The following is a 25535-nucleotide window of genomic DNA, read 5'->3' on the forward strand; positions in this document are numbered from 1 at the left end:
ATGGGCTGCCAGCCATCAAGGGTCGGTGAAATAATTATCTGAGAGGAGCAACTGGATATCCTCAGACATTTGCTTGACGAAAACTTGTTCAAAGAGGAGGCCGGATCTGTGTCCATCCATCAGGGCAAGCATTTCATTCATGACAATGGTTAGTTTGTGGTTGCCTAGGCCATTGATGTGCAGCAGATTTGCCACCCTGTTGTGGTGGGAGAGACCGAATATTTGCCTGAGGAGTGTTTTGATCCCTTCGTACTTGTTGTCTGTTGATGGTTGGTGAAGATAATCGATGATGCGCCCAGCGGTTTCCTGGTCCAGCACACTGACCTTATAGTAGTACTTTGTAGCGTCAGCAGTTATCTGCCATATGTGAAATTGGGCTTCAGCTTGTTCAAACCGTACTTCTGGTTGTGATGTCCAGAAGGTGGGGAGTTTGAGTGAAACTGTGTTCTGTAGATCAGAATTTTCTCCTTCCAGCATTTTGAAATCCAACAGAGGATGGCGAATTTATGGAATTCTCTGCCACAGGAAGTGATTGAGGCCAGTTCCATAGTTATATTTAAGAGAGAATTAGATTTAGTACTTGTGACTAGGGGGATCAGGGGGTATGGAGAGAGAGCTGGAACAGGGTACTGAGTGGATGATCAGCCATGATCAAAATGAATGGCGGTGTAGGCTTGAAGGGCCAAATGGCCTAATCCTACACCTATTTTCTATGTTTCTAGGCCATTTTGGATTATCGGCGTCACCATTATAGTCGTTTGTGAGTTTTTCCATTACTGAGTTTAATTGTTTAACAAATCGGTTCAAACATTACATTTAATAAATCAGCATTTCAGTATAGAAGTTGATAAAGGCAGTTAAAAATGGGAGCCCAACTACTGATTCAGAGAGAAGAAAGCAACTGCCAAGCCTTGTGCTGCCAGTCAGCTGCTTGGACCTCCATCACGCATGGGACCCTCCTCTCAAGAGAGTCCAAACCCCCGAACAATGGTTTGAGAATTAAGTGCATGACCCACCACACTTTAATCAAGGTCAGTGCTATAGATTATTGCAAGCTCCTGCCATAAGGTGTTCGAAGCACCTGCTTGAACACTAGGCAGCTAAATTTACTTTTGACAAGCGCAAGAAAACAATCACAGATCCAAGGCTATATAAAATTGAGCTTCATTCATGTACCCATCTACACACTACCATTCATTACCATGTACAACTCACACATTTTACACAACAGAGTCTCCACTTCCAACTCCTCATTGCATCAAGCAGAATCGTAAACATAAAACACAGTTTATTTATTCATAACTGCAAATGGTACTAGTCAAAAATGTAGTCTTTTCTTATTCATTTCAGGGATATGGTGATCACTGGCAAGCTGTAAAACTCTAATTGCTTTGTCTGAGAAGTCAGATAAGAGACAACCATATTAGTGGGGTCAGGGACCAATGTAAGCCATACGATGTAGATAAGAGTGTAGCATTTAAGAGAATGTTTGATAAGCATATGAATGTTCCTGGATGGAGGGAAGGATCATGTGCAGGCAGAAGAGACTGGGTTTAATTTGGCATTGCGTTCAGTGCAGACATCATGCGTTGAAGGACCTGTTCCTCTGCTCTACTGTTTAATAAGCCAGAACAGATAACGATGGCAGATTTCCTTCCCAAGCAGGCATAAGTGAACCAAATGGAATTTTCAACTAACTGACAATTACATGGATCCTGTTATTGAGACAAACTTAACAGATTTCATTTAATTTCTTGAATGTAAACTAACCAGCTGTCATGGCAAGATTTGAACTTGCAATACTGATCCAGATCTCCAATAATTTAACCCACTTGCTACCTCACATAGTAACTGTCTATCTTTATACTTTATGAATAATAAATTGCATTTAAATGACATGTTCATGCACTCGCAACATGCCAACAAGTTTTGAAACAAATGGATTAATTTTCAAATATCCCTGTTCCGCAAATTCTGTTAAATTAAGACCCAACTAGCAGTAAATGTCCATTGGGCTGCATGATGTGTCTTGAAATTGATAATATATTCTGTTTTTATAAAATTCAACTTTAATGCTTGATAGGACACTCTCTTGAGCTACACTGATTATAATTATGTGTCTTTACATGCATTAATTATGCAGTTGAAAATAGTTTCTTCAAATAAAAGCAATATTTGAAGATGTACCTTGTTGGCAATGCTGCAAGAAATTAAACATTGAGAAATAATAAGGAAATTCATCATGTTCAAAAATAATTAAGTTGTTCAATTTTAATTCAGATGTCACAGTTAAATTGACAGGCTGTAAGAATCTCTAAAACATATTTACATTTATATTTGCCTTATCAGACCAAACCAAAGCATGGCTAATTTTAACAGCAGCTTTTAGACAAATTTCAAATTGTAATATGTTAGAAACATTCAGGGACACAGAAGTTTGTGATAAAGATTTATGAAATAAAAAGTGCAAGTTCATCCAAAACATGGCTACAAATATATACTTCTTTCTAGCTGTATCTTGCAAAATTTGTTATTAGCTGTGAGTACATTTGGCTTTCTTAGCATCGAGTAAACTTACAACATTTCTTGAATCTTTTTTAATCTATGTTTTTGTATTTATGGGTAATACTATTCAAAGACTGTGGTCTTTGTCAGAACAAAGATGTTTTCATCATTTAAAAAAATCCTTATTTATTTGGTAAAAGGAATGACCAAAGCAATCACAAATGGGGTATGGCTTGAGTTAAAAGTATTGTGATTTGATGTAATTGCAATGGAGGCTAGAGAGTGATACAGTGTGGAAACAAGCTCCTTTATATACCAAAAAAAAACAGAGATCTTCCTTCTAAGTAATATAAGAAATAAAGAATTTGGACTCGATTTGGATGGAGCACAAAAAAGATTTATTATGATAGCCCTCGCTGTAGCAAAAAAATGTATTATGTCAACCTGGAAATTAGAAGACAACTTGAGAATACAACAATGGTACATAGAAATAAATAAATGTATTCCATTAGAAAAAGTAACATATAATTTAAGAAATAACATCACAATATTCGAACAAATATGGAACCATACATGAAATACAATAGAGAAATCCTACCATGGCCCTCCACCACCTAAAATGACAGAAGGAGAAGACAACGAAATGAACTGACTCAATATATAAAAGTAAAAGACAAAAAAATTCTTGTTTATTTTTATTAAGTGATGACATTGTTTAACAGGTTTAATGTATCTTATAGATTGAACTTTGAATAAATGGGAAGGGGAGGAGAGGGAGGGAGGGAAGGGAGGGGGGAAAAGGGGAGAAAATGACACTGTATATATTCAAGAGAAAAATGTCTGTATGTATTTTGGTCAGTATGGTTTATAGTGCAAAAAATAAAAAAATTAAAAAGAAAACTTAGCAAGTCTAAACAGACCATCAAACATCCATTAACACATAACTTACTTTCCTCCCATTTGATCTCCCAATATTCCCATCTGCCCTCCTTTATTGATGTACATATTTGGAACAATCTACATTGTCCCTTTAACAAATCAACCAATATCTTTTTTGGTATGTGGGAAGAATCCTGCACAGTCACAGGGAAAAATGCACAAGCTTCACAAGGAAAGCACCAGAGCTCAGCACTGAACCCACATAGTTGGAGCTGTGAGACAGCAGCTCTTTTAGCTGTTCCACTGTACAAGCCACAATTATCTCTTGCCTTCAGATTTACAGAACACGTGGAGCAAAGACTGAGCACACATCCAAATCTTGAGACTTGACACTCATTTGGATTTTTTTTGTAATTCATTATAATAATTTGAACAATGCACTGACCCCTGCCTGAGAAAGTCAAAACACAGAAATTCTGGAGAAACTCAACCAGTCTTACAGCGTCCACAGGAGGTAAACATTTGTTACCGACGTTTAGGTCCTGAGCTTTTCCTGAAGGTGTGACTCACACCTTCAGGAAGGGCTCAGCCCCGAAACATTGGTTAAATATCTTTACCTCCAATGGATGCTAAAATCTGGCCGAGTTCCTCCAGAATTTCTGTGTTTTGACTACAATCACAGTGTCTGCAGACTTTTGTGTTTCACTGCTGCTGCCTGACATATGCCATGAGACTTGCTTTCTTGGGCAGAAAAAAAAAGTAGCAGTTTCTATTTTCTTATTTTTCATCTGTCCAAGAACATCCTTACTGTTGCGTTTGGATGGGGCAATCATCGCATCTTTTTGACTGTCCAATAGTCTTGATTATATCTGCCTTTGACTCGTGCTACAACATATATTTTCTTGAATGAGAACTGAAGACAAAGACACTGACTTTTAGTTGCAGAGCTCAACATGTATTACTGGAATCATTCATTTGCATTTACTCCAGGACAAATTTTGAGCCCTGCATTTTTTTTTTAAATTTTTTTTTTGGTTTTTGTTGTTTTGGTTGCTTGCTTGAAATAGCAGCTTCATGTGTGACATCTTTCCAACTGAGGCAAATTAAAAAATAATATTAATTTCTCAGTGGAAGATCTTTTTTTATGTAAACTGATGGTCAGCCGAGAAAATTGGCATCTGTTATTATTTGATGAGAAAATATAATGCTTGTATCCATCCTTTATATCTACAATTACAATAATTACAATAATTACAATTCTTGCACTAGATCAATATTAAACATTCTTAGAACACATACAAACCAAGTTGTGTATTTTACTGCCTCGGCTGCAGTCCGCACTTTGAAGAGGTTAATGGAGCTTTCAAGCCCAAAACATTGGTTCTGTATTCCCTACTTTTGCTGCATAAAGGACATTGTTTGACCTGCTGAGTTTCTATGGGATTTTACTTCAACCACTGTATCGACAGAATTTTGTGTTTTACTTCAAGTTTCATCTTGATCATTAAAACATTAGAGTTCAGTACTAGGATAAGAGAGGCCTAAATTTAAAAAAAAAACATTGTAAACAGATGTATTATATGAGTATCTCATTCTGATTTCCATGCAAGATGTTGCTCGGCTTATATGTTGCCTATGAACAACTATAACTGTTATATGTGGTCAGTGGTAACTGTGTTCTTGAATGGTCTTAGCATACAGGAGAAAACTGAGGCAAAAATAATTAAATAATAGGATAGAACCAATGAAGCAGGCGGCAAAGAGATGGTTTACACTTTCGGTTGAGGCCTTGCATCAAGACTGAGTGTGTGGGGGAAACCAGCCTACAGATAGAGGGGTAAAATAGGGAGGTGATGGGTGGAACCAGTAAAGGTAGAGTGATAGCAGATACAGCCAGGTGGAGGACAGGGTTGTGTTGTAACAGAGACTGTTGTGTGATAGAAGGAATACTAAGGGAAAAAAAATACAGATGAAACCAGATGGGGGCGAAGAGGAGGAAGGTCAGAGATTTAGGTAATAGGTGGAATCAGAAAAGGAAGGAAGGATGGGCAGATAGAACCAGATGAGTCTGAGAATAGGTGAACTAAGGTAGAAATAAAAACAGGTACCTAGGCATGTAGGTGATGGGCAGGTAGAATCAGATTTGGAATGGTGACATCTGGGAAACAAGAGAAGGAGGTATGGAAAGGAAAACAAAGGGATCAAAACCCTATCCAGTTGGAAGAAGGAAAGGAACAAAGAGTGGAAATTGGAAAAGTCAATGTTCATACCAATGGGTTGTCGGCTATTCATGAGAATTGCCCACACTATTATCGCAGCAGTTAGCTATTAGAGTGCCAGGACCTAAGACTGAATCTGGTGCTGTCTGAAAGGAGTTTGTATGTTTTCTCCATGTTCACATGCATTTCCTCCAGGTGGTTTCCTCTTGTCCTTCAAAAAATGTATAGTGTTTGTATGTTAATTGGTATATCGAGGGGGGGGGGGGAGGGAATGGTCTCGTGGCCTATTACCATACTCTATGTGTAAATGTTAATAAAAATCTAAATTTAAAAATATTGAAGTGCATTTGTCTGAAAATTGGCAGTGCAGAGACAGGTCAATGTGGGAATGAGAAAGGGAGTTGAAATGACACACTACCAGGAGATCTAGATGACCATTGCAGATAGATGCAGATGATCTGCAAAATGGTCTTGCTAATGTAGACAAGGTCACATTGTGCGCACCAAAGGCCATAGACCAGATTAGAGGAGGTAGATGTGAATTTTCTCTCACCTGTTGGAACTGTTTAGTTTCCTGGATGGTAATGGATGGAGTTGCAGGGTCAAGTGCTGTTCTTCCTACCATTGCAGTGGAAAGTGCCAGGGGAAGGGAGGGTTGGGTGTGAAATGATGAGCTGACAAAGAGATATGCAGAAGGGATGGACAAGAAGGGAAGATTATAGATTGTGATGGATCCTGTTAGATCTGGTGAAATTGGTAAAGGATAATATTCAGAGGCTGTTAGGGTTTAAGGTGAGGACCAGCAAAACTGTATCTCTGTTCTACCTCTGTGTGAGGGGTTGAGAATAGAAGTGTAGGTAATGGAGGAAATGAGTGAAGGTTCCTTCAGTCATGATAGAGGAGAAGCAATGGTTCCTGAAGAAGTAGGATTTTTTCAGAAGAAAGCCTGATCTTGAGAATGAGTGCCACAGACTCAAAGAATGAGAGAAGTGGCCAGTGTCCATACAGGAGACAAGGCAGAAGGAGGTGTTGTTGAGGGAGATGTGAGAGTTCATAGTTTTCTAATAGGTATTCTGAGATGGAGCCAGAACAATTGAGAAAAGGAGGGGGCAATGTCAGAAATAATGTAGGTGAATTTTAAACCTGGGAGGAAGTGATGAGTTCTGTAAGAGCAGAAGTAACGGAGAGCAGGGATCAAAGTCTCAGCACTCACCTGCAAGGTCCAAGTGCCATTCAACTGCCATTGGCTCTGTACTGGCTTTAAATGACCTGAAAAAGGAGCCAATAGTCATTTATTTTAAAAGCTGAGTCTGGCCGAAGATAGCGGTGTATGATTGGCAGCAGCCATGAAGGGTTGCTGACGCTGGGGAAGCAGACGACAGGTGCAGGGCACCAGAAAATGGGGAGACCACCCCGTTTGAGAAAAAAAGCAGAGGAGATGACTTACAGGATTGTGATCTCAGCAGTAGACCAGTGAGGGGTTTTGAAACTAAAAAACACACAGGTGACGCTGACTTGAGAGGAGGTATCCATGTAGGATATGGGCTGCTGGTGACTGCGGTCAATGGACTCACACCACGCTGTGGACTGCTGAAGACTGAGACTGGCTGAAAGGGTGTCAGGTATCAGAACCAGAATCTGAGAGGGTGCTAAAGGCTTCAGATAGTGTCAGAGGTGTGCATCTGGAGCTCGGGTTGCTGATGGTTTGGACTATAATCTGTTTGTAGAGGGTGCAGAAGTGCTGAAGGTGAATCCATGGACAATCAGTGACCCTGGGGAGATTCTCTTTTGCTTCTCTTTCACTGAGAGTAAGGGGCGCTGGGCAATTTTTGCTGATAGTGAATTTTTGTCTCCCTTATGGTGGATGAAAGGAAATTTCATGGATCACAATTTCTATTATATTACATTACAATAAAATAATCTTGAACCTTGAAGTAACACCAGTGCAGTTGTTAATGTAACAGAGCAAGAGTTGAGGAGCGGTGACAGGATAGGTTTGGAAAAATGTCTATTCCATACAGCCAAGTAGGGAGAACAATGGGTTTTCTGGATTACTTACATCACTTAAAAAATTCCTGCACAAATTAAAGCAGGCCTGCTCTTTTTAAAATGGTGCTGTATTGGGACTTGAGCACTGAAATACTTATGGAATCCTGATAGCTCAAAATATGTCCTGTTATGAGCCTAAAGGACCCCAAATCCCAGCAGCAATAGACAAATGGACAAATGGTTACTTAAACAAAATTTGCTTTTAATTATCTTTAAACAAAAATAGAAACAAACTTTCTTATCTATAATTAACTTACTTAACCTAACTTAACCCCTTTCTAATTCTAAGCGCAAATGTGTGTAATGTGTTTATAAGTTCAGAAAAGTTATTTGGTTCACGGTTCAATCTCACTTCTCATTCTTTCAAGTTTACTGGTTGCAGGCAATACTAATACTGTGCACACAATTTAACATGTATAAAGTTCACCAGGCTTTAGTGTTCAAAAGGTAAATGGTTACTACTCAGGAAAGTTCTTGTTGGTTTTTAGAGAGAGATATTGTTCCAGGACATCCTCAACTGAGGTACTTCCATTAGTCACCTTAGTGTCTTGCTGACAATACTTGCCCCATCAGGGTTCTCCAGATGATAACCTCTATCAAGTCACCACAGAGTTCCTTTCTGTTTCTCTTATATTCCAAGTGAAACATTAGACAGCAAGTCCTCTACTCTTTAATGAACCACAAGACTGTGACTCGGCCATCTTCCACACTGGAGCTTCATGCCAGCCTTTCCTATTTCAGTTGGCTGACACGGTTCTTTCTCTCTCTCACATGCCCGTGTGTGCGCGTGCACACACACACACACACACACACACACACACACACACACACACACACACACACACACACACACACACACACACACACACACACACACACACACACACACTGAGACTGAGACAGCTGTTTAACTCTCTCTGCTTTCAAAACCACATTACCTTCTCCAGCAAACTATAGGAGCCAGCCTTCTTGTTCATCTGTTGCTTTTCAGTAAACAAGAACCTATCAGTAACCTCTCTGGAGCACTCTTCAAACCTCCTGCAAAAAGGTGTGAGGAGCCACTATGTCTCCTCTGTTGCTTTAAAGACAATAGTCCATTTATTCCACAACATCAGTTCAATTAACACCTACTTGTGAAGTCTCCATAGGCATTCTTCAAAGTTTCTGAAAAGTAACTGTAGACCTGAAGTCTCCAGTATTTCAAATAAGATCTGTATTAAAGTGTTTGTATGTAACCTACTCTAACCTTTCCTGATTTATCTCCCAAAAATATTTCTATATACTCTGTCACAGTCTCTACCCAGTTCTAGGTAGATTTTTTTTTCTGAATAATAAAGTCTAACACCAAGTGTCCTTCCCTTTTACTTCCTCTCCTCACTAGAAATTTGTTTCACTCCGCATGTCTTCTAGTCATCTCCTATCATTCTCTTTTCTAGCAGGAAAGTCTACAAGCATATTTATTTCTGGGAGCAGATATTGTTCCTGAATATTGTGCTTTAAAATCTGCAACATATTCTTCTGTACCTACTTTCATTTATGCTTTTGAAGTTTAAACCAACCATATAAAGCACTAAGAACTTATACAAGCACAATCAGAGCCATTTGGAATCAATTAGCAACTTAAACGAAAGTAGTTGATGTTTCCTTTAAATAACTCTAGTGGGGGCGTCCTTCCTGCTGCTGAACATATGTACAGCCATGTGTGATTAAGAGAGGACATTAGCGAAAATATTCAGCTGTAACATGGCAGCATTTGCACAGATTAATGTTGCACATCGATTGATTGAATGTGCATCAAATTTACAAACATCAAGCTGGTTGTGGACCTTCTAAGGTTCTCACCAAAATGCTGTCAGCACAAGTTACTGTTATGTCAGAACTGAAAAAGCACATACACTGCCAAAAAAAAAACCATGCTACAAATCCAAATTTTGATGGCTGTTGCACTTGAATGTAAACTTCAGCAACTCTCAGTTATTGCTCTGAGTGAAGGTGAAACTATTTCAAAGGAATGACCATTGAACACTGAGTAGTTTGAGAAGAAAGTAGAGAGAGTGAAAATTTGGCTGAATGGTGCACTGAAAACAATCTCACACTCCATGTCACCATAAGCAAGGAACTGAATGTTGACTTCAGGAAGGGAAAACCAGAGGTGAATGATCCAATGATCATTGAGGGATCAGAGGTAGAGAAGGTGAGCAAATTTATGTTCATGGCAGTCACTATTTCAGAGGATCCTTCCAGGACCCAACACACTGAGGGCATCATAAACAAAGCATGTCAGCAGCTCTACTTTCTCAGGTTTGGTAGGACAAAATTAAACCATAGCAAATTTCTACAGATGTGGGGTGGAAATTGTGCTGACCAACTGCATCACAAGCCCCTTTCACACTTGCAAGTGATCCCAGGAATGAACCACCAATATGCCTTTAAAGTGCCAAGTATGAATGCAAAATGAGCTCAACGCCAGCGTCAGATGACATCATCTCATGCCAGGGATTGATGGTCTCAACCCCTAGTATAATCCCCAGTGTTTGCAGATGCCCGTGTTGGAATCAGGCAAGCTTGAAATGAGCAATTGCATTGTGGGATTGCAATGACCCAAGTTTTTGTGTGAGTGCATGAATGTGAAAGAAGAAAAGATTAAAATGAAGGTATAAACGTTGCCTTGGGAAAGTCGCAGCAGGAGAGAGAGATAGGAAATAAATAGCAATAAATAGCAATGGCGGACAATTTTTAAACAGCATGGAAAAGTTGGTAGTTGGTAGCGCACAATTTATAAACACTGTGGGGGGAAAGCAATGGCGGACCTCATTTCTCAGTATGCCATGTGGCAGAGAAACCCCTCCATAATTGTTCCATTGCTACAGCCAGTCATACAGCCCTTTCTCTCCCTCATGGAATTCTGATAGGGCAGGTCCACCATCACTTTTTCCCCATGGTATTTATAAATTGTACATGATAGTGCTACCAACTTTCTCACGCTGTTTAAAAATTATCCGCTATTCTATCTATTGCTAGCACTTTCCCACAGTCCCTTATAAAGATTTATATAGGTCGGCACAACAACAGACAAAATTTTGTTCAAATATTAAATCATAATACATTGATCAGGATGTAGGCCAGCTCCATTATCACTCGATGTGTCATGATGTCACCAATCGAAGGTAGAACAGTCGTAAACCCAGGGATGGCTCCTTGAAAGTGTGAAAGCATTCAGTTTGGAGTCCCAGTTAGGAGTGGTCAAGTGTGAAAAGCCAAATTCCCATTCCTATCCCAGCACACTGAATGGCCAATTTAGTGGGATGCAAGTGTAAAAGGGGACACCAATGCCCCTGAGAGTATAGCCCACCAAAAGGGAGTGAACACAGCCCAGGACATCACAAGCAAAACCCTCCCCACCATTGAGAGCATCTGCAGAGAATGCTGCCATCGGAGAGCAGCAGCAATCATCAAGGATCCACATCACCCAGCACACTCTCTGTTCTCGCTGCTGCCACCAGGAAAGAAGTATAGGTGCCACAAGACTTACACCACCAGGTTCAGGAACAGTTGCTACCCCTCCACTATCAGACAACCCCATCGACATGATCTACCGTGATCGTTGTCTGAAGAGGGAGTACAATATCATTAACGACTCCTTCCATCATGCAGATGCTCCCATCACAGAACAGATACAGGAAGAAGTAACAGAGCCAGCACCACCATGCTGAGGAACAGTTGTTTTCCTTGGGCAGTGAGAATACTGAACAACCAAAGGCACTGCTCTTGCTAACCATCTGGGACTTTTATATTCATGAAACAATGTTTTTTTATTTATTTGTAGGTTTTAATACTTGTCTTGCATTTGTATTGTTTGTATCTGTGTTAGGCCTGGTTGAGTCTCTGCATGTTTTGCTCTGAGGACCGGAGAACTCTGTTTCAGCGGCTTTTACAATCAGAAGACAATGAACTGAACTGGAACAAACTCAATAAGGGTCTAATTTCAGGATGTTGACTTTGCACTTTTGTTTTTCTCTCTGTATTCCAGTCAGTTTGTTTACATTTAGTTATTTGTTTTTTGGACTACCAATAAGTGGGCATTCTGCCTCATCTGCATATAAAAGAACCTCAGGGTTGTATGTGATGTCATGTATGTACTCTGACAATAAATCTCAAATATACCTACAAATAAACATTGGAATATTCTTCCAATTCAGCTCCAAATATTGGTCAGCGTTCACTGTGCTCCCTTATTCCAATATAAACTAAAGGGGATTAGACCAATACAGCCAAGATTACATCTCACCAAATTTTATTTCCATTCCACCCATCTGTAATTGTCATTTCTCTCTGTACAATAACATTCAAAATCATACTGCTTTCCATTCTGAGCTAGAACAGGAAAGCTGCAGAATAGTGCACTGAAATTATGCACTTCTGTAGAATGCCAAAACAAATCAGGCTACACTTATGTGTGGATTTACAGTACAATTGATAGATACACACCTCACCAAGAATTTGCTGCCTACTTTCTCCCTGACCTCAAATTCACTTGGTCCATTTATAGCAACACTCTCCCCTTCCTCGATCTCGCAGTCTCCATCTCAGGAGACAAACTACTCATGGTCATCTTCTACAAACCTGCTAATTTTGACAGTTAACATGACCACTGTTCTTCCCATCCTATCTCTTGTAAGGATTTTATTCCTTTCTTTCAAACTCTTTATATTTGCTGCTTCTGCTCTCAAGATGAGGCCTTTCATTCCAGGACATCTGCCCTTCCAAAAATGTGGCTTCCCCTCTATTGCCTTTAATTCAGTCCTCAGGTGCATCTCCTTTATTTCCCATACATCTGCCCTACCTCATTCCCTTCCAAGACCTAACAAAGACAGGACTCCCCTTGTTCTCACCTAACACCCCACCAGCATCTCCATCAAACATATTATCCTCTAAAATTTCCATCACCTACAATGGGATCCCACCAGCAGGCACATCTTCCCCTCCCTTCCCTGCTTCCTCCTCTACTCCCTCCTTCACTCATCCCTTTCCACTAATTGCCTGCTTTGTACTTATTCCTGTGACCTACATTTGCACTTGCACGTCCTCCCTCACCTCTTTTCAGGGCCCCAATCCAAGTGAAGCAACACAACTTGTGAATCTGCAGGGTAATTTACTGCATCCAGTCCTCCCAATGTGGTCTCATCTACAATGGGGATATTGGACACAGACGGCAAGATCATTTATTTGAGTACCTTTGCTCTATCATCTGCAAAATAGTACCTTTCAGTAGCCAAACATTTCAATTCCTCACACCATTGTCATACTGACATGTCTGTCCATGGCCTGTCAAATTGAGGCTGCCAGCAAATTGGAGGAACAACACCATATATTTCATCTTGGCAGATTCCAACCAGATGGCATCAAAATCAATGTCCAATTTCCATTAACCCCCTCCACATGCTTCTATTTACCTACTCCTATCTCTTTTCCTCCAGCTGCCTGCCCATATCCTTCCTTCTCACATTAGAGAGCTATCCTCCTTAGCCCTCTGTCCTCTGCCCCTAGCAACTCAGCTGCTTTCTCTTCTACCCTCTCACCTGCATCCACCTATTATCTCTTACCTCTAGTCTATACTCCTCTCCATTCGCCTTCCTCTCTCCTCGCCTCTCCTACTCCCATCTCCCTTCATGGTTTAATTCTACCTGTTTTTCCAGATTCCTGATTAAAGGCTCAGGCCCAAAACGTTGGTTACCTTTTCCTTCCTATGGATCATGTGAGACCTGCTGAGTTTCTTCAGTACTTGTATGCATTGCAATCGACCCTGGGATCTGCAAATTTTCTGATTTAACTTTTAATTCTTCACCATTTTCTGCCATAAAACATAATTTTTCCTCTACACTGTGTGTAACCACACTCCCAGGTTGAAACCCTCACAACAGATAAAGAGCCATTACTCGAATAAGGAGCATGAGCTGAAGAAAATCTTCAGCCCAAGACTAAAAGAAATGATCTTTACTGAAATATAAATGGTTTGAACAATTTATTCATCTCAGCACTCTGTGAACTAATGAGATCATCTCAGAAAGTTGTGATGGTTCACACAAGGTAGAAGATTGCAGAGTATTTATGGTGTGTTGTAGTATTATTTTGCATTTTTCACAATCAGGTACAAATTAAACTTAATCAGATTATTAATTATTTCACATCAATAATTATTTTGTTTAGAATTGTTACAATTGATTGCCTCCAGTGAAAATGAAGCACCATTGAAATGAAATGCAACAACTTTTCATTTTTATACTTTTTAAAAATTGCTTCAAAACAGTACATTTCATTGAAATATATCAGATAATCATGTCACTGAGAACATGAAAAGGAAAAGATGGCAAAATTTCCAATTTATTCCACAGCAGATGCATAATGATTAAAGAATATAATTGCATCCAAGTATGTAATTTCTTGGTGAAGACTATCTGAATTACTTTCTAGTCTCAACAAGACTATTGGTGCATTCATAAAGAATGAAACCTGGAATAGAAGAAAAGTTTTTTTTTTCATAAGAAGATATGGAAACCCAGAAGAGATTAATAGAGAAAAGCTGTTTTTGTGCAACTTCCATTGGAGCAAGGCCAAAGGTTATCTAACCAGAATACTGGGAACTACATTTGGAGGACAATCAGGTCAGAAAAAAATTACTGTTTGTATTGAACCTCTGGTTCCTAACAAAGTAGATATAGATGGTCTCACAGGAAGATGTATGTTTAATTGCATGATTTTCCTATCAATGGCATTATCTGTCAGTTACAAATATTTAGCATATTGTCAAGGGTAATCCTTCATGTGCTAGTTTACTTAACATCAGAATTTTCCCTACTTCAGACAAATCCAATCTCCAAATATTGGACATAAGATCTTTAGGTCGCTTTACTGATGGCTTGGTTTTCAATGATGTTTTACCATTCAATTACAACAAATATTCTGCTCAGGAAAAAAAAAAATACCCTGTGTAAAACAGGATAAATGTCTCTGCCAATGGAGTTTTGCTTCTTTCAATCTGTTATGTCAGGATGGCATGGTTAGAATAGTGGTTAGCACAATGCTATTGGAGTGCCACAAACCAGGTTCAAATCCAGCACTGTCTGTAAGTTCTTCTTGAGTCTGCATGGGTTTCCTGCAGGTGCTCCAGTTTCCTCCCACCCTCCAAAAGCATATGGGTTTAATAGGTTAGTTGGTCACATGGGTATTTGGGCGACACTAGCTCATGGTTTGGAAGGATCTGTAACTGTGCTGTATTTCTAAATTGAAGTTAAATATGTTCTGTATCAATACTGATTTTAGGGCAGTGCCTAAATTGTTGCTGAAGTGTTAGGTTCAAACATTGAAATGAAGCCGTATGTTAAGAATAAAGCAATGTATTAAACCAGTGATGTTGTGTCTATTTTCCAGAATACAGTGGGTGACTTTGGTAGAACATAGAACATCATACAATTCAGCACAGTACAGGCCCTTCAGGCCTTGCTGTTGTGTCAACCCATATATTCCTTCATTAAAAAATTACTAAACACTCCTTATCCTGTAACCCGCTATTTTTCTTTTATCCATGTGTCTAAGAGTCTCTTAAATATCCCCAGTTTTTGAGTTTCCACCACTACCCCTGGCAAGGCATTCCAGACACACATAACTCTGGTAAAAAAAAACATACTCCTGATGTCACCCCTAAACCTTCCTCCCTTAATTTTGTACATATGTCCTCTGGTGTTTGCTGATCCTGCTCTGGGAATCAGGTACTGGCTATCCACCCTATCTATGCCTCTCATAATCTTGTTGATCTCTATTAAGGCTCCTCTCATTCTTCTACTCTCCAAAGAGAAAAGTTCTAGCTCTGCTAACCTTGCCTCATGAGACATGTTTTCTAATTCAGGCAACATCCTGGTGAATCTCCTCTGCACCCTCTCCATAGCTTCCATATCCTTCCTATAACGAGGTAATCAGGACTGAACACAATACTCTAAGTGTGGTCTTACCAGAGATTTGTTGACTTCTCTACTTCTGAATTCAATTCCCCCATTAATGAATCCCAGTATCCCATAGGCCTTCTTAACTATCCTATCAATCTGTGCGGTGACTTTGAGGGATGTATGGATTTGAACCAAATTTCCCCCTGTTCATTTACACTATTAAGTAACCAAGCATTTACCCTGTACTCAACCTTCTGGTTTGACCTTCCAAAATGCATTACCTCATACTTACCCGGATTGAACTCCATCTGCTACTTTTCTGCCCAACTCTGCATCTTGTCTATATCCTCTTATAACTTTCGACAACCTTCATCTCCATCCACAACTCCTCCAACCTTCGTGTCATCTGCAAACTTACTGACCTATCCTTCTGCCTTTTTATCCAGATCATTTATAAAAATCACATAGAGCACAGTCCCAGAACAGATCCTTATGGCACTCCACTTGTTACCAAGCTCCAGGTAGAATACTTTCCTTCCACTTCCAGAAGTCAATTCATTCTTTTTCAAATCCCAGCCAAGGTTCCACCAATCCCATGCCTAATGACTTTCTGGATGACTTTCTCATAGAGGACCTTGTCAAATTCCTAGCTAAAATCCATATAGACCACATCTATCATCCTACCACATCCATTTTTTTTATCTCCTGAAAAAAAAACTCAATTAGACTTCCCTTCTCAAAGCCATGCTGACTATCCTTGAGTAGACTATACTTCTCCAAATGCTCATAGATCCTATCCTAAGAATCCTTTCCATTACTTTGCACACCACTGATGTAAGACTCACCGGTATATAATTCCCAGGATTCTACTTATTACATTGTTTAAAAACAAAGGGACTATATTTGCCATTCTCCAATCATCTGGCATATCCCCTGTGGCCAAAGAGGATTCAAATATCATAGCTATTGCCCTATCTATCTCTTCTCTTACTTCTCACAGCAACCTGGGGTACATCATGTCTGGCCCTGGAGACTTATCAATCTTAATGTTTTTAAAAAGATTCAACATTTCCTCTTCCTTAATCTCCACTTTGTCTGGCCAGCACACAGGTCTGTTCAATTTTGACCTCACCAAGATCAAGGCCCTTTTCTCTTGTGAATATTGTTGCAAAGTATTTGTTCAGTTCATTCCCAACCTCCTCCGCCTCCAGGCACATCCTTTAATGGCCCCACTTTCATCCTCATCATCCTTCTGTTCTTTTCACATACGCATAGAATTCTCCCAAATTCACATTGCCAAGGCCTTCTCATGCCCTCTTTGAGCTTTCCTAAGTTCTTTCTTAAGCTCATTTCTGGCTACCATATACTTCTCATAAGCCTTTCCATTTTCCTCCTTCTTATATCTACTGCATGATTTTTTCTTCCTTTTGACTAGTTGCCTTTCTTGTTTTGTCAGCCAAGTTTCCTTTTCCTACCAACTTTTCCTTGTCCCAGTGGGAAAAAAAATTTATCTTGAACCCAACTTAATTGGTCCCTAAACTTCCTCCACTTTACTACTGTGCTTTCACCCTTGAACTTCGCTAGTTCCTGCTTCATCCCTTCATAATTAGCCTTTTCCCCAGTTAAGCAATTTCCCATTTTGACTATTTTATACTTTTCCATACCTGTTAAAACAAAGGGAGTTGTAGTCACTCTCATCAAAATGCTCCCCCACCGAGAAGTTTGACACCTGAACAGGTTTATTACCCAGAACCAATATGGCCTCTCTTCTCACTTGCTGATCCACATACTGTGTCAGGAACACACCTGACAAGTTCAGCCCCATCTATACCAGTGCCAGTCAATATTAAGGAAGTTGAAATCATCCATAACCACAATCCTGTATTTCCTCCACCATTCTAAAATCTGCCTGCTTATCTGCTCCTTGGAAACCCACGGCTATTTTGGGGCCTATAGACTACTCCCAGTGTAGTGATAGCTCCCTCCCTTTCTCTGACTTCCACCCACGCTGACTCAGTGGACACTCCCTCTGCAGTGTATTCCCTTTCTATTGCTGTGATACTATTCCTGACCAGTAATGCTACTCACCACCATGTCCCCTTTCCTACTTCCCATCCTATTCTTTTTAAAACACCTAAACCCCAATAGACACATCAGCTAATCCTGCCTTTCCTTCAGCCCAAGTTTCAGTAACAGCAACAAAATCATAGTTTCACATACTGATCCATGCTCTAAGTTCATCCTCTTTATTCCTAATACACCTAGCATTGAAATAGACACATTTCAATCCTTCTAACTGGCTATCTTTATGTTTTTTTCCCATATAATATAGCCATATAACCATATAACCATATACAGCACAGAACAGGCCAATTTGGCCCTACTAGTCCATGCCGGAACAAATCCCCACCCTCCTAGTCCCACTGACCAGCACCTGGTCCATACCCCTCCAATCCTCTCCCCTTCATGTAATTATCCAGTCTTTCCTTAAATGTAAATAACGTCCCTGCTTCAACCACCTCCGCCAGAAGCCTATTCCACATCCCAATCACCCTTTGCTTGAAGAAATTTCCCCTCATGTTCCCCTTATAATTTTTCCCCTTCAATCTCAAACCATGGTCTCTGGTTTGAATATCCCCCACTCTTAACTGAAAAAGCCTATCCACATTGACTCTCTCGGTCCCTTTTAAAATCTTGAACACCTCCATCAAATCCCCCCTCAATCTTCTATGCTCCAGAGAAAAAAGCTCCAGGCTGCTCAACCTTTCTCTGTAACTCAAACACCGACATCCTGTCAACATTCTCGTGAACCTTCTCTGCACTCTCTCTCTATTTTGTTTATATCCTTCCTATAATTTGGTGACCAAAACTGCACACAGAATTCCAAATTTGGCCTCACCAATGCTTTGTACAATTTCATCATAACATCCCAACTTGAATTCAATACTCCGATTTATGAAGGCCAACATTCCAAATGCCTTCTTCACCACTCTACCTATCTGAGTATCAACTTTGAGGGTACTATTTACCATTACTCCTAAATCCCTTTGTTGCTCTGCACTCCTCAATTGTCTACCATTCAATGTATATGACCTTTTTAGATTTGCCTTTCCAAAATGCAACACTTCACAAATCCATATTAAATTCCATCAGCCATTTCTCAGCCCACTCCTCGAGGTTTCCTATATCTCTTTTTAAGCTATGGTAATCTTCTTCACTGTCCACAATACCACCAATCTTTGTATCATCTGCAAACTTACTTATCCAATTCACCACCCCTTCTTCCAGATCGTTAATACATATAACAAACAATAGTGGACCCAGGACCGATCCCTGAGGAACTCCACTAGTCACCGGCCTCCAATTTGACAAACAATTTTCTACCACTACTCTCTGACACCTCCCATCTAACCATTTCTGAATCCATTTCACTACCTCCTTATTTATACTTAATGCCTCCACCTTTTTTCCTAACCTCCTGTGGGGAACTTTGTCAAAAGCTTTACTAAATAGACAACATCCACAGCCTTCCCTTCATCAATTCTTTTTGTAACCCCCTCAAAAAACTCTATAAGTTTGGTTAAGCATGATCTACCCCTGACAAAACCATGCTGACTACTACCTATCAATCCCTGTTCTTCCAAATATTTGTAAATGCCATCCCTCAGAACACTTTCCATCAACCTACCCACCACAGACATCAGACTCACAGGTCGATAATTTCCAGGCTTACATTTGGACCCTTTCTTAAATAGCGGAACAACATGAGCCACCCTCCAATCCTCTGGCACTACCCCCATGACCAGTGACATCCTAAATATCTCTGTTAATGGCCCCACTATCTGTACACTAGTCTCCCCGAGTGTCCTTGGGAATACTTTGTCCGGACCCGGAGATTGGTCTACCTTTATCTTTTTTAACACTGCCATCACTACCTCCTCAGTTATCCTTATATGATTCATGACCTCTCACTATTTTTCATTACTTCAACTGGTACAATATTTTTTTTCCCTAGTGAATACCGACGAAAAGAAATCATTTAAAATTTCCCCCATCTCCTCTGACTTCTCACTCAGCCTACCCTCCCTATCTACAAGGGGTCCAATTCTATCCCTCACTAATCTTTTAATTTTAATGTACCTATAGAAACCCATTGGATTTATTCTTACTCTGACTGCCAAAGCTTCTTCGTGCCTCTTTTTGGTCTTTCTAATTTCTTTCTTAAGATTTTTTCTACACTCCTTGTAGTCCTCTTTCAATTTCTCAGCTCCCTGCTCTTTATACCTCTTGTACACCTCCCTCTTTCTCCTAACCAAATTTCTAATATTCCTCGAAAACCAAGCCTCCCTATGACTTCCAGCCTTTCCTTTGATCCTCTCTGTGACATATCTACTCTGTACTCTCAAAATTTCTTCTTTGAATATTCTCCATTTTTCATTTACTTCCTTTCCTGAAAAAGTCATGTCCCACTCAATACTCCCCAAATCCATTCTTATTCCTTCGAAATTTGCTTTTCTCCAATCCAGAACCTCAACTTCAGGCCCTTCTTTGCTCTTCCCTAAAACTACTCTAAGACTAAGAGTTGTGATCACTAGACCTAATTTATTCTCCAACATTAACCTCAAACACCTGACCTATCTCGTTCCCTAACAGGAGATCCAGTATTACACCGTTCTGAGTCGGTTCCTCTACATATTGATTAAGAAAACTATCTTGTACACATTTGACAAACTCTAGCCCATCCAGCCCTCTTACTGTATGGGTATCCCAATCAATGTGAGGAAAGTTAAAATCTCCCATGATCACTACCTTATGTTTATTACACATATATGCTATCTCCTTACAAATTTGTTCTTCTAATTTTCTTGGCCCATTTGGTGGTCTATAATACACTCCTATTAGTGCCCTCATGCCTCCTCCACCCCTCATTTCCACCCAAACAGCCTCACTGGACGATCCCTCGAAACCATCCTGCCACCTCACGGCAGTAATGTCCTCCATAACAAGCAGAGCAACTCCTCCCCATTTTTTTTTTACCTCCTGTTCTATCACATCTAAAACATTTGTATTCTGGAACATTTAGTTGTCAGTCCTGTCCCTCCTGTAATCAGGTCTCACTAATTGCCAAAGCATCATGATTCCAAGTGCCAATTCATGCTCTAAGCTCATCTACCTTGTTCACTATGCTTTTTGCATTAAAGTTCATGCATATCAGAGAATGACCCTCACATATATTCCCTTTTCTACCTTTTACCTTAACCTCCATCCTTCCTTTGTTATCTTTATCATTCTAGACACTGCTCACAAACTCTGCTCTCCACCCCCTTGCCAAATTAGTTTAAACCCTCCCCCACAGCTCTAGCAAATCTGCTTGCCAGGATATTGGTCCCCCTCTGGTTCAAGTGGAGCCCATCCCTTTTGTACAGGTCCAACATTCCCTAGAAGAGATCCCAATGATCCAAAAATCTTATCCCCTGCTCCCTGCACCAGCTCTTTAGCCACACATTCATCCTCCACATCCTCCTATTACTACCCTCTCTAGCGCATGGTGTTATAGATAGAGAATTTGGGTTAAAAAGGGTTTAAGTTAAAATGTGATGATTAGTCATAAAAGGGGGCTAACCACTAGAGTTTAGCTGGAAAATGTTACAACAGACTAAAACAGATTTAACTACAGAGAGACATGCAGGAGACAAAGATTGATAAAGAGTGAAAAACAGAATTTGGTGTGAGCAGAGGTCATGAATGATCGTGGTGTGCGTGACTAACAGTAATCAGGATGATTCTGCAAAAACTAACCAATTAAAGCAGTGTAGTGGAGATGCCGAAGGACAAGCAAATTGTATAAAAAACAATGCACTGTATGTATCAGGGCTCGACTTGGCAAGAAGCCGGTTGAGTCCAACTCTGCAGACTTGAGAATAAAGCTTGTCGTGTCACCGATCTTAAAGAGACTCATTTGTGAGAAATTGTGTTTCTGACACATGGCACCGGCAGCAATCCAGAGATTGCTACCTTAGAGGTCCTGTTTTTTAACTTCCTGACTAATTCTATGTATTCCTGTTTCAGGACCTCATCCACACTTCTAAATAAATCATTGGTCCCCTTCCTGTTCTTCCTCACAAACTCAGAGCACATGGCATCATGCTTTTGATCTCCTACCTTAATCTCTGCATTCACATTCTGATTCCCACACCCCTGCCAAACTAGTTTAAAGAAAGGTGGAGCTACTGGAGGTTGATAACTAAGGATGCTGCTGCTAGCATCTGATCTGTCAAAAAGGTGATAATGGTGCAACCGACAACCTGCAGGAGGAACTCCACTGGCCAAGCAGAATTAGTGGGTGTAAGCAAAAATGGTCACTGGTTCAGGCTGTGCTTTGCATCCCACAATCCTCCAGCAGATTGCTTATTCCTCTGGAAGATTGTTTATTTCTCCAGATTCCAACAAAAGACAATCTCCTTGAGGAATTCAGCAAGTCAAGTGGCATCAGAGGGAGATGAAGACTTGTTGACATTTTGGGATGGAACTCTTCATCAGGATGGTCTCCAGCCACATAGCTTCCAACTTTTCGAGTTTTATTCTTCAGCAGTAGTTTTACACTCCTCTGGTATCCTAAGTTCTGAGAAACTTTAACCATTGGCCTATCTTTGGAGCCATTCTCTTTGAAACACTTACAAAACAGGCTATTGGATCATGATGTCTTATCTGCCTTTTGTCTCTCACAAGAAGGATTGTTACAGGTTTTTCCTTCCTCCTTGAAGCTAGAATATCTGTAAACATTGGGATATTTGACATGTCCTCCATCGTGAACACTGATGCAAAGTATTGATTTAACCAACTTGACATTCTCTTGTTTTCCATTATGAATTCCCCTGTCTCATTCTCTGGCAGTGTTAAACTTACCCAAGCTCTTCTGTTACTTTCCAAATATCCATTCAAGCTCTTGACAATTTACTCTCATCATCTCCTTATTTGATTTGTAACAGATCACTTCTGCTTCCTAAGGAGTTCCAAGTCCATTGTTCTCTCTTGTTTTTTTTCTTGACCTTCTTTGTTAAATGTGAATGGTTTATCTTTCTCTTTGAATCTCCCTACCTAATTGGAATTAATTTCATTTCTGCATTATGAAATTGCTGTTTAAGTATTTGCCACTGCTTTTCAACTGACATTTCCTTTCACCTTTCCCCCCGCCCCCCCCCCCCCCAGTCCACTCTAGACAACTCTTCCATCATACTTCTGTAATTATTCTTTAATAACCTGATGGCATTGGATTTGGAACAAAGTGTTCACACTCAAACTTTATCTGGAATTCTCCCATGTTGAATCATTATTTCCAAGAGGATCCATGACCACAAGACCTCTTTTCAATCTTACCTCTTTACATATGACCAAATCTATATTAATTTTTTCCATGGCATATTTTGTAATATGCTGGCTGTAATTAATAATCCATGATGCATTGCACATTTTCTTCTGCCGTTTTCCCTTATTCAGTAGCACATGTAGATTAAATCACTCTGGATAATTGCAGTTCCTTTCCTGCATGCCTTTGATACTTTCTCATTTAGACTTTACACTATGGAAACACAACATTTTGAGCCTGGAGATTATTCCTATCCATGTCTCCTCACTTACACCAAATTTCTCTTCCATATTATGATTGCCTGGATCTACATCACTATGCACCACTCCATCAGCATCCTTATTTATAAACAGCACCCAAATTCTTTTCTTTCTATTCACTCGGAAAAGCAAATAATCTGGAGTTTTGAGTTTCCATTCCAGGTCACTCTGCAATAAAAACTATCGAATCAAATTATTTATTTCTGTTTGTGGTCTCAACAGATCTTTATCGATACAAATAAAGATTCAGATAAAGAGTTTTAAGCTTTGACTTTTTACAAATCTAACTTAATCAAAATCAAATCTCTGCTGTTCACTTTCATGTATTTGCTGTCCCTTCCTGCTACACTTTTATTTTCAGTTACCCTTTCCTCAAGTCAAGTCATCTGATTGTATAAGTACAACATGACAAAACAGCATTCTCCGGACTTCGTGCAAAGCATGCAGACACACAACCAGACAAGTGAGGAGATGTTGAGAGTCCATGATAGGTCATTAGTTAAGTGAACTCCAAGGAACTTTGTGCTCTTCACTCTGTCTACTACAGAGTTGTAGATGTGTAGTGGAGGGTGTTTATTCTTAGTCCTCCTGAAGTCCACAATCATCTCCATCATCTTGTCCACGTTGACACTCAGGTTGTTACTCTTGCACCATTTCATGTGAGATTTTCCACCTCTTCTGTATAGTGTGACTCATCATTAATGATGATGAGGCCAACCTACTGTTGTGTCATCTGTAAACTTGATGGCACTGTTCGAGCTGGTTCTGGTGATCAGTAGTGGACAGGAGCAGGCTGAACACACAGCCCTGAGGTGTGCCAATGCTCAATGTGATAGTTCCCGACATTCTGCCACCAACCCAGACAGACTGTGGTCTTTCTGTTAGGAAGTCCAAGATCAAATTACAGAGAGTGATGGTGAATCCCAGTGAGGACAGTTCCTCCACCAGCCTCTGGGGAATGATCGTATTAAATGCCAAGCTGAAGTCAATGGACAGCAGCCTGGCATATGAGACATTAGTCTCCAGGTTGGCCAAGCGAGAGTGCAGTGACAAGGCTATAGCATCTTCTGTGGAACGGTGTCTTCTATAGGTGAATTGAAATTGGTCCAGCATCTCCAGGAGATGTGCATTCCATCACCAGATGCTCGAAGCATTTCATAATAGTGGAATTCAGTGCCATAGAGCAGTCAGTAGTCATTGAGGCCAGCTATTGTCTCCATCTTAGGTTCAAGGATGATGGTGGCTGTCTTGAACCCTGTGGGAACAATGGGCTGCTGCAGTGAAGTGTTGAAGATGTCTGTGAAGACATCCTTCAATTGGTCTGTGCAGTCCTTCAGTACCCAAACAGGTATGTTGTCAGGTGTGCTGTGGATGAACAGAGGGACTTTGGGGTTCAAATCCATGCATCCCTCAAGATCACTGCATAGCTTGATAGGTTAAGAAGGCCTATGGGATGCTGAGATTCATTAACAGGAGGATTGAATTCAAGAGTAGAGAGGTCATGTTGCAACTCTACCAGTCTCTGGTGAGACCACACTTAAGGCCTTTCTACGGAGCAATCTTGCATTAAAGCTGGCTCAGTGGAGAAAGCCTACAAAAGGCTGATCCAGTGATGCCTTCATAGACCAGAATTGGGAGCTGTCTTCTGAAGCTAAGGGAGATGGGGCGAGTACTGCACTAGCACTGCCCGTCGCCATGATATCATCCATATGTGCTGGAAAGTGAAAAATTAATACAGACATTTCCTCCCACCCGAAAGAACAAAAAAATTTAGCCATCACTAACATGAACAGAGTAATGAAGTAATGAAGTAATTGATGTGAGTAAATAGGTATCTGAACACACTGAATCCTTTAAAATTTGCGCTCCTAAGTCACGAATGCATCAGTCTACCCCTCTTTCAGTGACATTGCCTTTATGGAGGAGGTAGAGCAAGTTGCTCCACCTCTTAGTGTATCCCCTAGTCATATCGGAGTTTGCCTGCTGAATACATCCTCAGAGCTTTCTTGAATATAAGCGGAGTGATGTAAAGCCAGAGAATATCCACCTTTACATTCATTTTTTTTTACTATAAAAAAAAGGCCTTTAGAGCATTTTGTTCAGTTCTGGTCACCTCATTATAGGAAGGATGTGGACACTATGGAGAGGGTGCAGCAGAGATTTACCAGAATGTTGCCTGGATTGGAAAACATGTCTTATGAGGCAAGGTTAGCAGAAATGGGACTTTTCTCTTTGGAGCATGGAAGGATGACCGGAGACTTAATGGAGGTCTACAAAATTATGAGAGGCATAGATAGGATGGACAGCAAGAACCTGT

Source organism: Narcine bancroftii, chromosome 3 (assembly GCF_036971445.1).
Source record: "Narcine bancroftii isolate sNarBan1 chromosome 3, sNarBan1.hap1, whole genome shotgun sequence".
Classification (NCBI taxonomy): domain Eukaryota; kingdom Metazoa; phylum Chordata; class Chondrichthyes; order Torpediniformes; family Narcinidae; genus Narcine; species Narcine bancroftii.